The sequence below is a fragment of the Triturus cristatus genome, chromosome 6, assembly GCF_964204655.1.
Source record: "Triturus cristatus chromosome 6, aTriCri1.1, whole genome shotgun sequence".
Lineage (NCBI taxonomy): Eukaryota > Metazoa > Chordata > Amphibia > Caudata > Salamandridae > Triturus > Triturus cristatus.
In genome coordinates, this window is record NC_140589.1 from 1,177,163,191 (window position 1) to 1,177,175,547 (window position 12,357).

Genomic DNA, 12,357 nt, shown 5'->3' on the forward strand with positions numbered 1-12,357 from the left:
AAACCTGAGAGCGTCCAGGGAAAAGGTAAAATAAGAAAATATAGAACAAAGAGAAACATGATAAATAAGGAATGAAGAGTACTTACGGGGGGTAGCATGGGAAAAATACAATCAGGAACTGGGAACAAACGAAGACATATGTAGAGACGAGGGGAGGGAGGTAGGGCCAACTGGGAGAAGCAAGGCATTCGGGGTGAAGGAGACGTCCAACCAGAGAAAACAAGACGGAACGCAAAACAATGATCTGTGAAGGGAGAAAAATAACAAGGTTAGGCACTCAAATACGGCAAAGATAAAAAACAAACATATGACCAACTGAGGAACCAGAACAACAATATCGGAAGCTAAAATAAAAGATATAATCTTAACGAAAGATCATACAATCTGAAGAACCTGTAAAAATGAAAGCATTAAAGCATAGCAAACTGGGGAATCAAAATGCAACTACAGAAAAAAGTCATGGTGGGCGAGAAGAGGGACCAGACAGCTCCATATCAGCTTGACCGCAGGAATTCAGGAAGCTTCGAAGTCGCGCGGGATCCTCATATGTTGTAGTCTTGTTATTGTGAGTGACCTTAAATAGACAAGGATGAAAAAGACCATATCTGGCACCAATGGAGCGAAGGTCAGGTCTCATATCTAGGAAGGCCTTGCGACGATTTGCAGTGGTCCTGGCATAATCCTGTGCAAAGAACAAAGTGGAGCCTGACCATGTAAGACGAGGAGAGGCTCTGGCGGCTGAAAGGACTTTCAACAAGTCTGTGTATTCTAGAAAGTACATTATTACACCTCTAGGCTTCGTTGACACGGAAGGAGAGGAGGATGCTCGACCAAGCCTATGAGCACGTTGGATATTCAGTGAGGTGTCATCAGGCAAGTGCAGAAGCTTAGGAAGAAAGGACTTGAAGAAATTGATGGGATCATTCCCCTCACAACCCTCCACCAGGCCGTAAAGACGAAGATTATTGCGTCTGTTGCGATTTTCAAGGTCCTCCACCTGCTTCTGGAGAGAGGAAATCTGCGCATGCATGTGAGAGACCTTGGTCGCAGAATCCTGGAGAGAGGAGACGTCACGCTCCACCGACGACACTCTTTCATCCATCAAAGCCCAATTGTCAGTGAGAATCTGCAACTTAGCATTAGTCTCTTCCATGTAAGGGCGCAAGGCCCGTATCTCTTTGAGGAGTAACTCCATAGAGATGGCCGAAGAGGACTTAGGAGGCGAAGGCGGGTCTTTTTTTAACCTCTTAGAGTTCGCTTTTGCCGAAGATGGTGAGGAGGTTTCCGCAGTCGACGTCATCTCAGTTGAAGGTAGGGATTGAGAAGCTTCCAAATGGGCCAGTGCCGTGAATAACTTGGAATTTTTAATGTAATTACGCTTTTGAACTTTACTGGAGCAATCCGCCATCAGCACGCCTATGGAGCGTGAGGTCATAAAATATCCTATTGCCCGACTAAAATAGGACCAGAAAACAAATTAACAAAGAAATATGCCAGGCCAAAAAATTGGAGTCATAGGTGTTGGAGACTGGAGTCATAAAGATGGCCGCCGTATATGAGGAGAGTTGAAAATTCCAGTCAAATCATGAAAAAAAGAGAAGAGACAAAAATAATCATAGTTAAAGAGAAAAAAGTCACCTTAGAGTGCTGGTCAGCCACATCTGTGCCTCGGGAAGTGCTGGGGTCAAAATGGTAAATATGAGGCATCCAGGGGACCCATGCGCGATAAAACGCGCTGCTGAGGCGTTCGCGGGCGAAAATAAACAAAATGGCGGCCGCGGCCGATGACGAGCCGCGACCCGAGATAAAATGGGCTGTAAGACCCAAAATAACTATGCCTCAGCGCCAGAAAAGGATTGAAAATGATCCTGGCATGCTCCGACAGGGAAGACTGCCCTTCGTTGGTGGAAACTGATGCGCGAACCGCCGGTAGACTCCGGCGTGAACGGAGCTCCTAGCCGAACGCCGCCATCTCCTACGGGCGCCTAGCCACGCCCCCCATTAAGATACTGTTAATTTTTCCTTACGTGCTTTCAATTTAATCTATCCTGAGGCTCAAAATAATAGCGTTTAAAAACAGGCCACTCAATCATACCTGTCTTTATTCTTCTTTTCCTTTAGCCTGCTTGTGCCTGTTGCTTCCATTCCAGCCTAATTCAGACTGCTATCCCAAATCACTGCGCATGCTCTGAGAAAGATAAGGGCATAACGGCAACCAACACAAGCCTCAGCATTTGCATCGGTTCACTTTGCTTTTGTCCTTTCCAATGCACTGGCAGGCAGTTGGGCGTCGTGCACGAAGCCGGCCAAAAGCAACCTGTTGCCCAAGTGTGGACATGCGTGATGACGCTCCCTTCAGCCACCACCAATCCATATGCCAGACGTGTCAAACTAGCACTTTGGGCATAACAGCGGGCAGTTAAATCTGCAAACCACAGCTGCACTCACTAGACACATGCAAACCTGAGGTCGGAACTACGTAAGCACGCAGGAACGGAAGCTAACAGGATTAACATTAAACACGTAAGCTTTTGGAAAGTTCAAAGCTGCTTCTCATTTAGGAGGGCCACTCTGACGAATGGACTGTGCTGAGCCGCAGCGTCAGTGAGACCAGCGCATTTGTGAGGCGGGAGGAGATCCGTCAGAGCGCCAGTGTACTGCATAACTCTGAGATGCTATTGATCGCAAGGCTCTTGTGTTTTTTATAGCACAAGATCCAACATTTGTTATAGTAAACTGGTGCTACATAGATGTCAGTTGACTGGTGATGGGCTAGACCAAATGGAGTGCTCATGTGGGATTAGATAGATGAAGAAATTTTAACCCGACGATCGTTCTCGGAAATAGAATACATCTATTTTGAGATCCGCCCGAATAAGTAAGAGGAACGCAAGCCTCACAGGGTACGGAGCCTTTCATTCCCGGATGTCGGAAATCGAGAAGAAAGGAAAAAAGGTTTATTTTTAAATTCCACGCTCACCGTTCGGTCTAGGAGTCTTTTTAACATAGATCCGCCTGACTAATAGGAAGCGACGAATACTTCAGGGTGCGCGGACTTTTGAATTCTTCGATTTATATGAGAGAGACAAAAAGGATTAAGAACAAGAAGACCCTAAGATAAAAAATAGGAGAGGGTCAGAAATAGCCAAAGACAGGTCATCGAATCTCCAAATGCTGAAGAATTGAACAGCTATCAAACGAAAAAATTACAATCTAATCCTGATTTTATAAGAAATAGAGGACTGAACTCAGGAGATAGACAAATTGGTGTCTTGATAAAGATGGTACGAATAATCTGAGGCCATCGAAACGCGTCGACGCTTTTGAAAGGCACAATCCAAGGACCAACATAGAGAAACTGAATACTGATTATATCACTGTATCAAGGAACTATGTTTTGAAGTCCAAATTGGATGTGTATCCGTAAAGAATAGTAACTCTCTTTTTGTCTTACGTATATGTCTGTCTCTATTAGGTTGGTCATAATTGTGATGTATTATACACTTACATTGTTGTTGAATATGAAATGCAGATTTTTGTGAACGATTGTTTTTTATATTGTGATTAATTTTTTATGTGATTGTATTTTATTGTATGTGTTTGGTAAATGACTAAATACAATGTATATATATATATAACTTTTAATAAAGTGTTGTAATAACATAGAACCATTGATCTAGTATTCAATCCCTTTATGAAATCACAAGTATCCACTAAATTGTAAATTGACAAGTTAAGGGAATCGCGTTCTCTTCTCGGATTAGATACATGACCAAAACCCTGAGATGCAAGAAATAGTTGATATTTATTCAACAAATATGCTCCCTTTTTTCTGCAATTGACCATGTCATTCTTCGAAACTGGGGCATAACTTCCATTGGGGCAGCAGGTGCAGTGGCACCGAGGACCAGAGGCCTGAGTGGCCACTGAACTCAGATTATTGCTTTATATCACAGTTTAAACAGCAGCCAGGGGAACTATTTATTTACTTGTTTTTTACACATTGGATTGGCCACTGCTTCTAAATCAATGTATGCAATCACTTAAAACATATATTTGTGATTATGTATGTATGTGTATGTAGGAGGAATTATAAAGCTTGAACGTATCTGAATTTAGGCAGTAGAGCCTCACTCAAAAGGGCTCCAACTTCATATTTGGTGAGAGGTTGCACTTGTAATCCTTTTTTTCCTCTGCAGGCAGCATTTTCATTACTGTTGACATATGTATTTATAATTTTATCATTCCACTACTGAATATCGACACCAACAATATCGTGGCATACTAATACAAGGACAGAATATCAAGGGTCAGAGTATTGAAAGTTGATTGCGTATAGGGAGGTATACATTTTCTAGTTTAGTTTAGTTTATTTCGTGCAAATCCCCCATCAAACATGCATACAAATCAAATGAATTACTTACAAATTAAATAATAGACATCATAAAATAGAGTAAAACCTCATATAAAACCAAAAAGACAATATATAAAATGAATCTTTAAAAGTTCAGTTAAAAAGCATTACCATGCCTCCGTGCTTCTCCTTTCAGCATTTGTCTTAATCGCCATGCAAAATATAGAAATTAGATTGAGCAAAGACTTCTCAAAATATTTTCAAATTTGGAAATCCAATCAAACTATACTTGCCTTAGATCTCTGCCCAATATAACACAGACCTGTACCTTTGGTTAGGTATGCTTAAATAATTGATGATACAGGCCAAAAGATAGATAGAGAGTTTATATCGTTACAGAAGCAGAAAAGCTCTATAGTGCACAGTCATAGTACTCTTTGTTCCTTGCGGGTCCGAGACATCTAATTTGCCAGCCTAACTCCTAAATAATCAAAATATTTCATTCTTTCCACCTCAGCACTCCATAATTTCATTTTTCACCCTGAATGATCTATGCCGATTAAATACCAAAGATTTTGTACTTTGTGGGCTGATTTACAAACCGATGGATTTGCAGAAACTAAATAACCTATCAAGAAGATTTTGAGCACCCATGGGAGTTTTGGAAATCGATAGGGTGACATCTGAAAGGAATAATGCTGGAAGTGTTTGGTCATCCAGCTTGGGTGAGTTATTGTAACAGTCCTGTAAATTTTATTCACACTATTTATAAGTGGTGTAAATAAGGTTGGGGCAAGTACATATTGTTGTTGAGCTCATCCTTCTATTTTTATTTGGTAAGTAAATTCACTTTTTCTCCTCCATCTTACCTGAGCATTGTTGTTGCTGGCATACCAAACTCTCGACGCACCTTCCACAAATTACCCGGGAGGACGATGCCAAAAGCTGCTCTTAAATCAACTAATAAAACATAAGGTGGCCGTTATTAAGACAAACTACTTTCCAGAGAAGAAGTAAAAAAAAAAAAAGGCCTCTTCTATAGTGCCTGTTTCTGACCAGAACTCGACTTGCAGATTGGATAATACTTGGCCAACCTGAATCCAGTCCTTTTAGTGGGCCAATACTTGTCTGCTAAATATGGTTGTATCTTGTTTATCAGCTTTATTGGCCCATAATTAGTTGGATTACCTCTATTTCCTTTTCTGGAGATTGAAAAATCATTTCCGCCCCTTTCCATGATTCAGTGATATCAACAGCACCAGCTGCATTGGCATTGAAAAGTTTGTTCACATAAGGGTTCCAAACCTCTAGCTCAGATCTATATAAAGGCCTGATTTAGATTGTGGTAGGACAGTCGGCAGTGGTCCCAAGTTCTCCATCATGTTGATGGCGGACCACCCCCCATATTTATATATTACACCAAGAGACAGGAGACCGCGACAGCTGTGGTCTTCTCTGCTTGCTGACACTACTCCATCGCTGTCATGCTGGCGGGTTTGCGGGTTTGCGGCGAGCAAATTTTAATGTTCCTGTTGTGCTCACATTGTCCTTTCGGCAGTGTCCTGACAGAGTGAGTTTTATAATAAACAACAGGAGCATAAACCCATAAACCTCGTTGAGACAGGGGTAATAATGTAAAGAACAACAAGTAATCTCAACTGGTATCATTCAATGTAGACAAGTGAAAAGCATGTATACAACATTACAGTTGGGATAAGGAAGACTAAGAAAGAAGCTAATCTATGTGTGGTCGCACATAGATTAGCTTCTTTCTTATTCTTTTGGCTTTTTTTTTCTCACATCCCTTTACAATTTCTTGTACAGCACCGTTTGAATTTTGCAACCCAGTCCTGATGATGATCCCAATTCAACCGGATCGAAACGCCGTCGACACCTCAGCTCAATTGATGGCCTTATGGTTCTTTAAAATGAATATGTAATCAATTTTATTGTCACAAATTGAATTAGAACCCTTGAATTTAGTGTTCAAGCTTTCACTTTCACTTCACCTTGCGCCGTCCCCAGCTGTTTGCACCTTGTCACTTGCGTCGCCGTCTTCGTGTCACGTACACTTTAAGCACCAAGTACAAGTTCGGGTTGTCTTTATGTTACATTGAATTTTCGGGCAGTGCTGTTACAACTGTTCTATTATTCCTCTCAAATTAAGTTGTTGTATGTCTTTTTGTATTTAATTCATCCGTTACAATATATTTTCTCTACAATTTTCTTATTCAGAGTCTTCCTTATCCCAACTGTAATGTTGTATACATGCTTTTCACTTGTCTACATTGAATGATACCAGTTGAGATTACTTGTTGTTCTTTACATCTGACAGAGTGAGGGCATGGTTGTGTGGAGACAGGTAAATGCTACTCATCATTATCTTATTACACATATATGTTGTGAATGTGTCATAATGTATTTATAGGTAATGTGTTATGCCCCTTTTTTGGTACATATTGCATGCCACACAAGCAACATTCACACAACAATGTATGCACATCCACAGGCACCACAAGCACCACAGTAACAATATGTTTTTTAAGTTTCAACACAGGTGTGTTAATTTTACCTTGATGAGTAGGAAAATAATGCTGCTGCTGCATGACACCTAAGAAAAATATAGCATGTAAAAGCAATGCAGAAGTACACAAGACTACAGCAATTGTCAATACACGACACATAGGACAATTGTACAAGTAACTTGCCGTAGATCTCACAACCACGGAGTCATTTGGCTGTGTGGTGGAGTCTGTACAGCTAAAGAGGGAGCTAGACAATGGGGTAAAAGACGGAAATGAAAGCGGGAAGGAGGAAAAAAGGTCATTTGTTACATTATTTCCTTCAAATCCGCCAACTGGAAGTGGGAGGGATTCCCACCACAGTTTCCTCAACAGAAAGGCACATCATAATCGGGATGGCGGGAATCTGGGCCAGAGTCCTGCTAACAGCCACTTCTCTCTATACCACCGTCGACACATTTCAAAACTCCGGGCGAAGTGGGAGGGACTCTGACAGTCTTTCGTCAATGCAGCAGTCTACATCTAAATACGGCAGGCAGACCGCCAAGTCGGTGCGCCAGAAGACTGCCTAAAAAGCGGTGGCGTGACCTGATCTGTCAGCATCTAAATCAGGCCCTAAGTCTCCTGGATCTTGTCCAAGCCAGGTGCTTTGCCAGCTCTCATTGACTCAATGGCTTTTATTGTATCATGCAGGGAAAATGTGATGGGGCTGTTGGCTCAAAAAGGATTAGACAGTTGCTTCCATATGGGTCTCCTCGGTGCTGTAGATCAATGGCACCTGATTTGATCAAATTGGTAAAGTGTTTGAACTATACAAATCTGCTCGCTCCTGGTAGCTTTACACTGCCAAAAGCTAATATCTGCCAGAATGAGCTGCTAGCTTTACTCCTTGATGCGCCTAGTAGTTCCCTCCACATTGTTTCTTCCAACCTTCTCCTACTAGAAGCATGTATGGATTTGTATGCTTGCATTCGTTTCTAGATGGCTTTTAACTGTTGACATGAGCTTAGGTCTAGATTTTCTGACATTTTATCAAACCAGGATGTTTCCTTTTGCCTATGTGGAAACGTTTAACTTCCATGTAAAGGATTCCTCTCAATGACTCGGACAAAGCATGATGGATGTCAACTATCGGGTTCAGGGAGTCTATAAAGTTTACATATGGCTCTAAATTGTCTGGGGCAATGGTGTATTTTGGCACAAGTAAATCAGGGCTCACCATATTAGAAGACAACTAACCACCATCTTCTATTAGTGGTATGAAAGATCAGTAGGTCAAGTGCATTATTAGATGAGGCCAAATTGATAAGCAGGGTCTCTTTTAGCATCAGAGAATATGCATTATGATCGCTGTCACCTCTTTGAATGAAATCCATTTTGTGGACAAGACACCACAATTGCAAGTCAAATAGTATGTATTCTATTTTGCTTTCCATCTATTAAATGTATGCACAGCTTTCTTATCTGAGGGAGTTTGGCCAGTGCAGGCCCAAAGCGCACGTGACAAAGTAAAGGTTGCTAATTGGAGCACTGAGGCTGATTGGTTTTTATTGAGGGGGGTCAATAAAGTAGGGATGCCCCATTCTTCATCCTCTGCCATTCAAAAAGTGGTCATTATACCAAGAGGTGTGAAAGTTCCATTAAAATCACCTGCTACCATTGATGGGCAATTAACTAAGTTGTGTTCCAAAAAGCTTTCCAACAACAAATATACAGTAAGCGATTCATTGTTTTGAGGAATACTTCTATTGTAAACCTTAAAAAAATTACAAAAGGCCTGTAGAGTAAGAAATTAGCAGTCCCAAGATTTCTGGGAATCTTAAATCAAGGGTCTTAAATTTGCAATATATTGATGTTGTGATCCAGATAAGTAGTTCTACGGCTGGGCAACCAACTGCTGAAGATCTAGCTTCAACATTATAATTTGAAGAGCCCGAACTGTGGACTGGGGTTAATGTTGTTTTATGAATCATGGCGATATTGTGTCTGTTTATAAACTCCCCCCAGTCTAAATCGCTAAGCTTGGCTCTTAGACTAGCCACATTCCATGAAAACATGAGGACCCTAGAGGAATATTCTCAATCCTGGCATGTGGTAGGATTAACAGTGTCTTGCTTAAAAGATCATCCCTGCTAGTGGTTCCTGATTTACTAGTGGACTGCAAATCGCCCCCAATTAAATTAGCTGCTGGGTAAGCAAGGCAAGAGGTACTGGCCCCTAAATCAGCAGTTATTGGTACGGCCCTGCAAGTTAATTTTAGGCCTGCCTCTCTTTGTCAGTCTGTCTCTTTATTTTAATCTCCTGTTGGCAATGGTGTTTGAGCCATGGCTTCCGTAACATTATTACACAGGAGGATGTTCCTATTGTTTATGTAGGTGAGAATGCCATAGAGTGCGTGTTGGGGTTTGAATTTGAATTGAATTTTAGAACCATTCCTCTGACTAGTGCCCAAGTTAAAACCCACCAGACTTTCAACTACCTCCTCTTTGTCAAATTTAATTGTGATGCAATTAGATGATTCAGCTGCGGAAGAATGAGGCCTGACATACCTATTGTCTGAACTTATTACTGAGTGGCATTGGCATGTATGTCTAATCTAATGGAACAGTTTAATTATGAGGGAATCTGGTTTTTCTGTAGACTGGGAGGACAATTTAGGAACCCCAACCATATACAGCTCCCTCTTCCAGCATGTTGTCCTAGAAGACAATTTTTAAAGAAACCGCAGTGTGCGCTTAAATGGCTGCACCAGTATATTAGTTCCCATAAAGTGTTTAAATCATAATCCTCCACTTTTTGTAACCCCACTGCTATAGAAGTCACACTATTCGAGAAGAAACTTCTCTTAGAATAAAAAAATAATAATAAGGAGCGTATAATCAAATGTAGTACATTAATCAATTATAAACAATATCAAATTCATGCGAATTGAAACAAAATTAAAGTGCGGGGAGTCTTGAAATTTCTTTTCTTCATATAATCTTTATTTTCAGTTCCAATCAGAAGCATGAAGCCCGGCCAACACCTTTCGTCCACCAGATGGACGTCAACAGGGTTGTGAATCCGATCACAAAGATCAGCAAAGCAATCTACGAATGGGAAATCTTGAAAGCCAAGAATCTCGTGACCACGGTCAGACGGACGATACTTTGGGCACGACTTCATATGATACAGGCATGGATAGAAGGCAATAATCCTTAGAAAATCCAGAAGACATTGGTGTTATTGGAATATAGATGCATATATATAGATCACTAAACTTGTTTGGTGATTTCCATGAGCTGTTTCCAACTTGGATATATATTATTAACAAGAAGTCACGAGATTATTGGCTTTCAAGTTTTCACATTCGTAGATTGCTTTGCTGATCTTCGTGATCTGATTCACAACCCTGATGAAGTCCATTTATTGGACGAAACGCCTTGGCTGAGCTTTATGCTTCTGATTGAAAATTAAAATAAAGATTATATGAAGAAAAGAAATTTCAAGACTCCCCGCACTTTAATTTTGTTTCAATTCGCATGAATTTGATATTGTTTATAATTTATAAATGTACTATATTTAATTATATGCGCCTTTTCATTATTTCTTTGTCCTAAAAGACGCTTGGCTTGTGCTACTCTGGCCAAGTATTCAAGGAAGCCAGCCTTCCTCTTATGTTGTTTTTATCAGTCTGCCTTAGGTGAGACACTGGGTGAGCAGAATGCAGGGAGTTCCTTTTACAATCCAAAAAAATATTTCTTACTGAGTTCAACTTGGGTCTCCTTCCACCATCTAAGCTTGTCCCCCTTATAATACCCATATTTGCTGTTTGAACATGTTTAACAGTTGTTGAGCTACTTCTCACTAATTGCCCTTTGCCATGTGCGTCCATCAATCCCTCTCTTCTCCCATCACAAGATCCTCATGGTTCTTAGTTAGTACTCGAACAATGATTTTAATTGCATAATGTCATCCCTGAGGGACTGCAATATACATAATTGCAATAAATGTAATTGATCTGTCTGAGCCCCAGTGGGATTCAGCTGTATCTCTATCCTTTCAATACTTTCTTTATATTCAATGAAGCTGGCAGTATGATTCGACTCAGAGATTGCTAGAGGTGCAAGCTTACTATGGCAAATATTGTGGGCTCAATATGCACATATGGCTCATGTGTGGATGGGTAGTGGTGCATGGATGCTTGCTACCCAGTAGTACTTGATCCCAAGTGGTGGCACTAGATGAACTGGTGCTAATCGGCTGGAATGAGGAAATAATCTGTAAGGTGTTTGGTGGCACTGGGACATGAGTTTTTCATTTGTTCTTCTTCGTGATATGGTTAACTGTAGGTTTTAGAGCCTTGATTGGTCTCTCCATGCCTAAAATGGACTCTAATTCTGCTATGAGGATATCAGTTGCATCCAGGGTGCAGAAAACACATTTGTTGACAATTAAATCTGAGTTCTATAAATAATGACAATCATTAACTAAATAATCTGTCCTTGATTAGGTCTATGTCGACCATTTAAATACCTTAGAACGATGTCAATGTTTAGTAAAATCTAATCTGCTCCGCCACGGGTAGGGAACTGGGCTTAGGGATAAGTAAAGGCTAAACAGTGAAAACAAGCCAAACAATGGGCCTGATTTAGATCTTGGAGGATGGGTTACTCCTTCACTGCGGTGACCTATATCCCGTCCACTGAAATTCAAATCCCGTTAAATCCTAAGGGATTTATATTTCGGCAGACAGTATATCTGTCACCGTTGTGATGGAGTAACCCGTCCGTTGAGATCTAAATCAGCTCCTAAGTCTGAACTCAGAGCTAGAGAGGTGGCCTTGCCCTGCTTTTTCCTGCCTCTAATGGGTGCAAACTGGCCTGCGTGGCCGATGCACGTCTCACTCAGCGGGTGCTGGTGCTAGTAAGACGGTGGGGCTGGTCACTTCAGTGGGGGATTTGTGAACCTTGTAGTCCTCCTGTCCCAAGTACAGTCCACTGCTGCCTCACCGAAGTATCAAGAGCAGCAAGTGTGTTGGCACTCTAAATAGTGCTAGGACGAAGGCGTGTACTGTGTCTTCAGCAAGGCATTCTGGGCCTTGTAGTTCCCCTCCTGGGCCGTGTTCCAGATACAGTCCTCCATGACAACACATTTACATACCTTGAAGATATGTGTACCGCATAGGTACATATACATTGAATTAGGTATAGAAAATCTAGACTAATATACCTGTCAATATTTTATTTTTGATATTCTGTCCTCGTTGTTCTGTCCCATCAATATTGTTGATTTGATATTCAGCGGGCACACCCTATCTTATCCTTCAATTCCGGCTACAGAGCAATAGGCAGCTGTATATAGGAGTAAGTGGACATAGAACCTATCCGTCTTATTTAGAGTTTGGCACAAGGGATATTCCATCTAAGTGTCGTAGGCTATAAAGCACTTGTATTATGGCAGATGAGATATCTGTCAGATTTGGGATGGAGCATGCCATCG

General features: G+C 41.1%; 1 protein-coding gene across 3 annotated transcripts in view; it reads left to right on the top strand.

The window, feature by feature from the left end:
- Positions 1 to 12,357, top strand: part of RGS17 (regulator of G protein signaling 17) — a 428,374-nt gene that overhangs the window by 248,414 nt on the left and 167,603 nt on the right. The window lies entirely within an intron of this gene.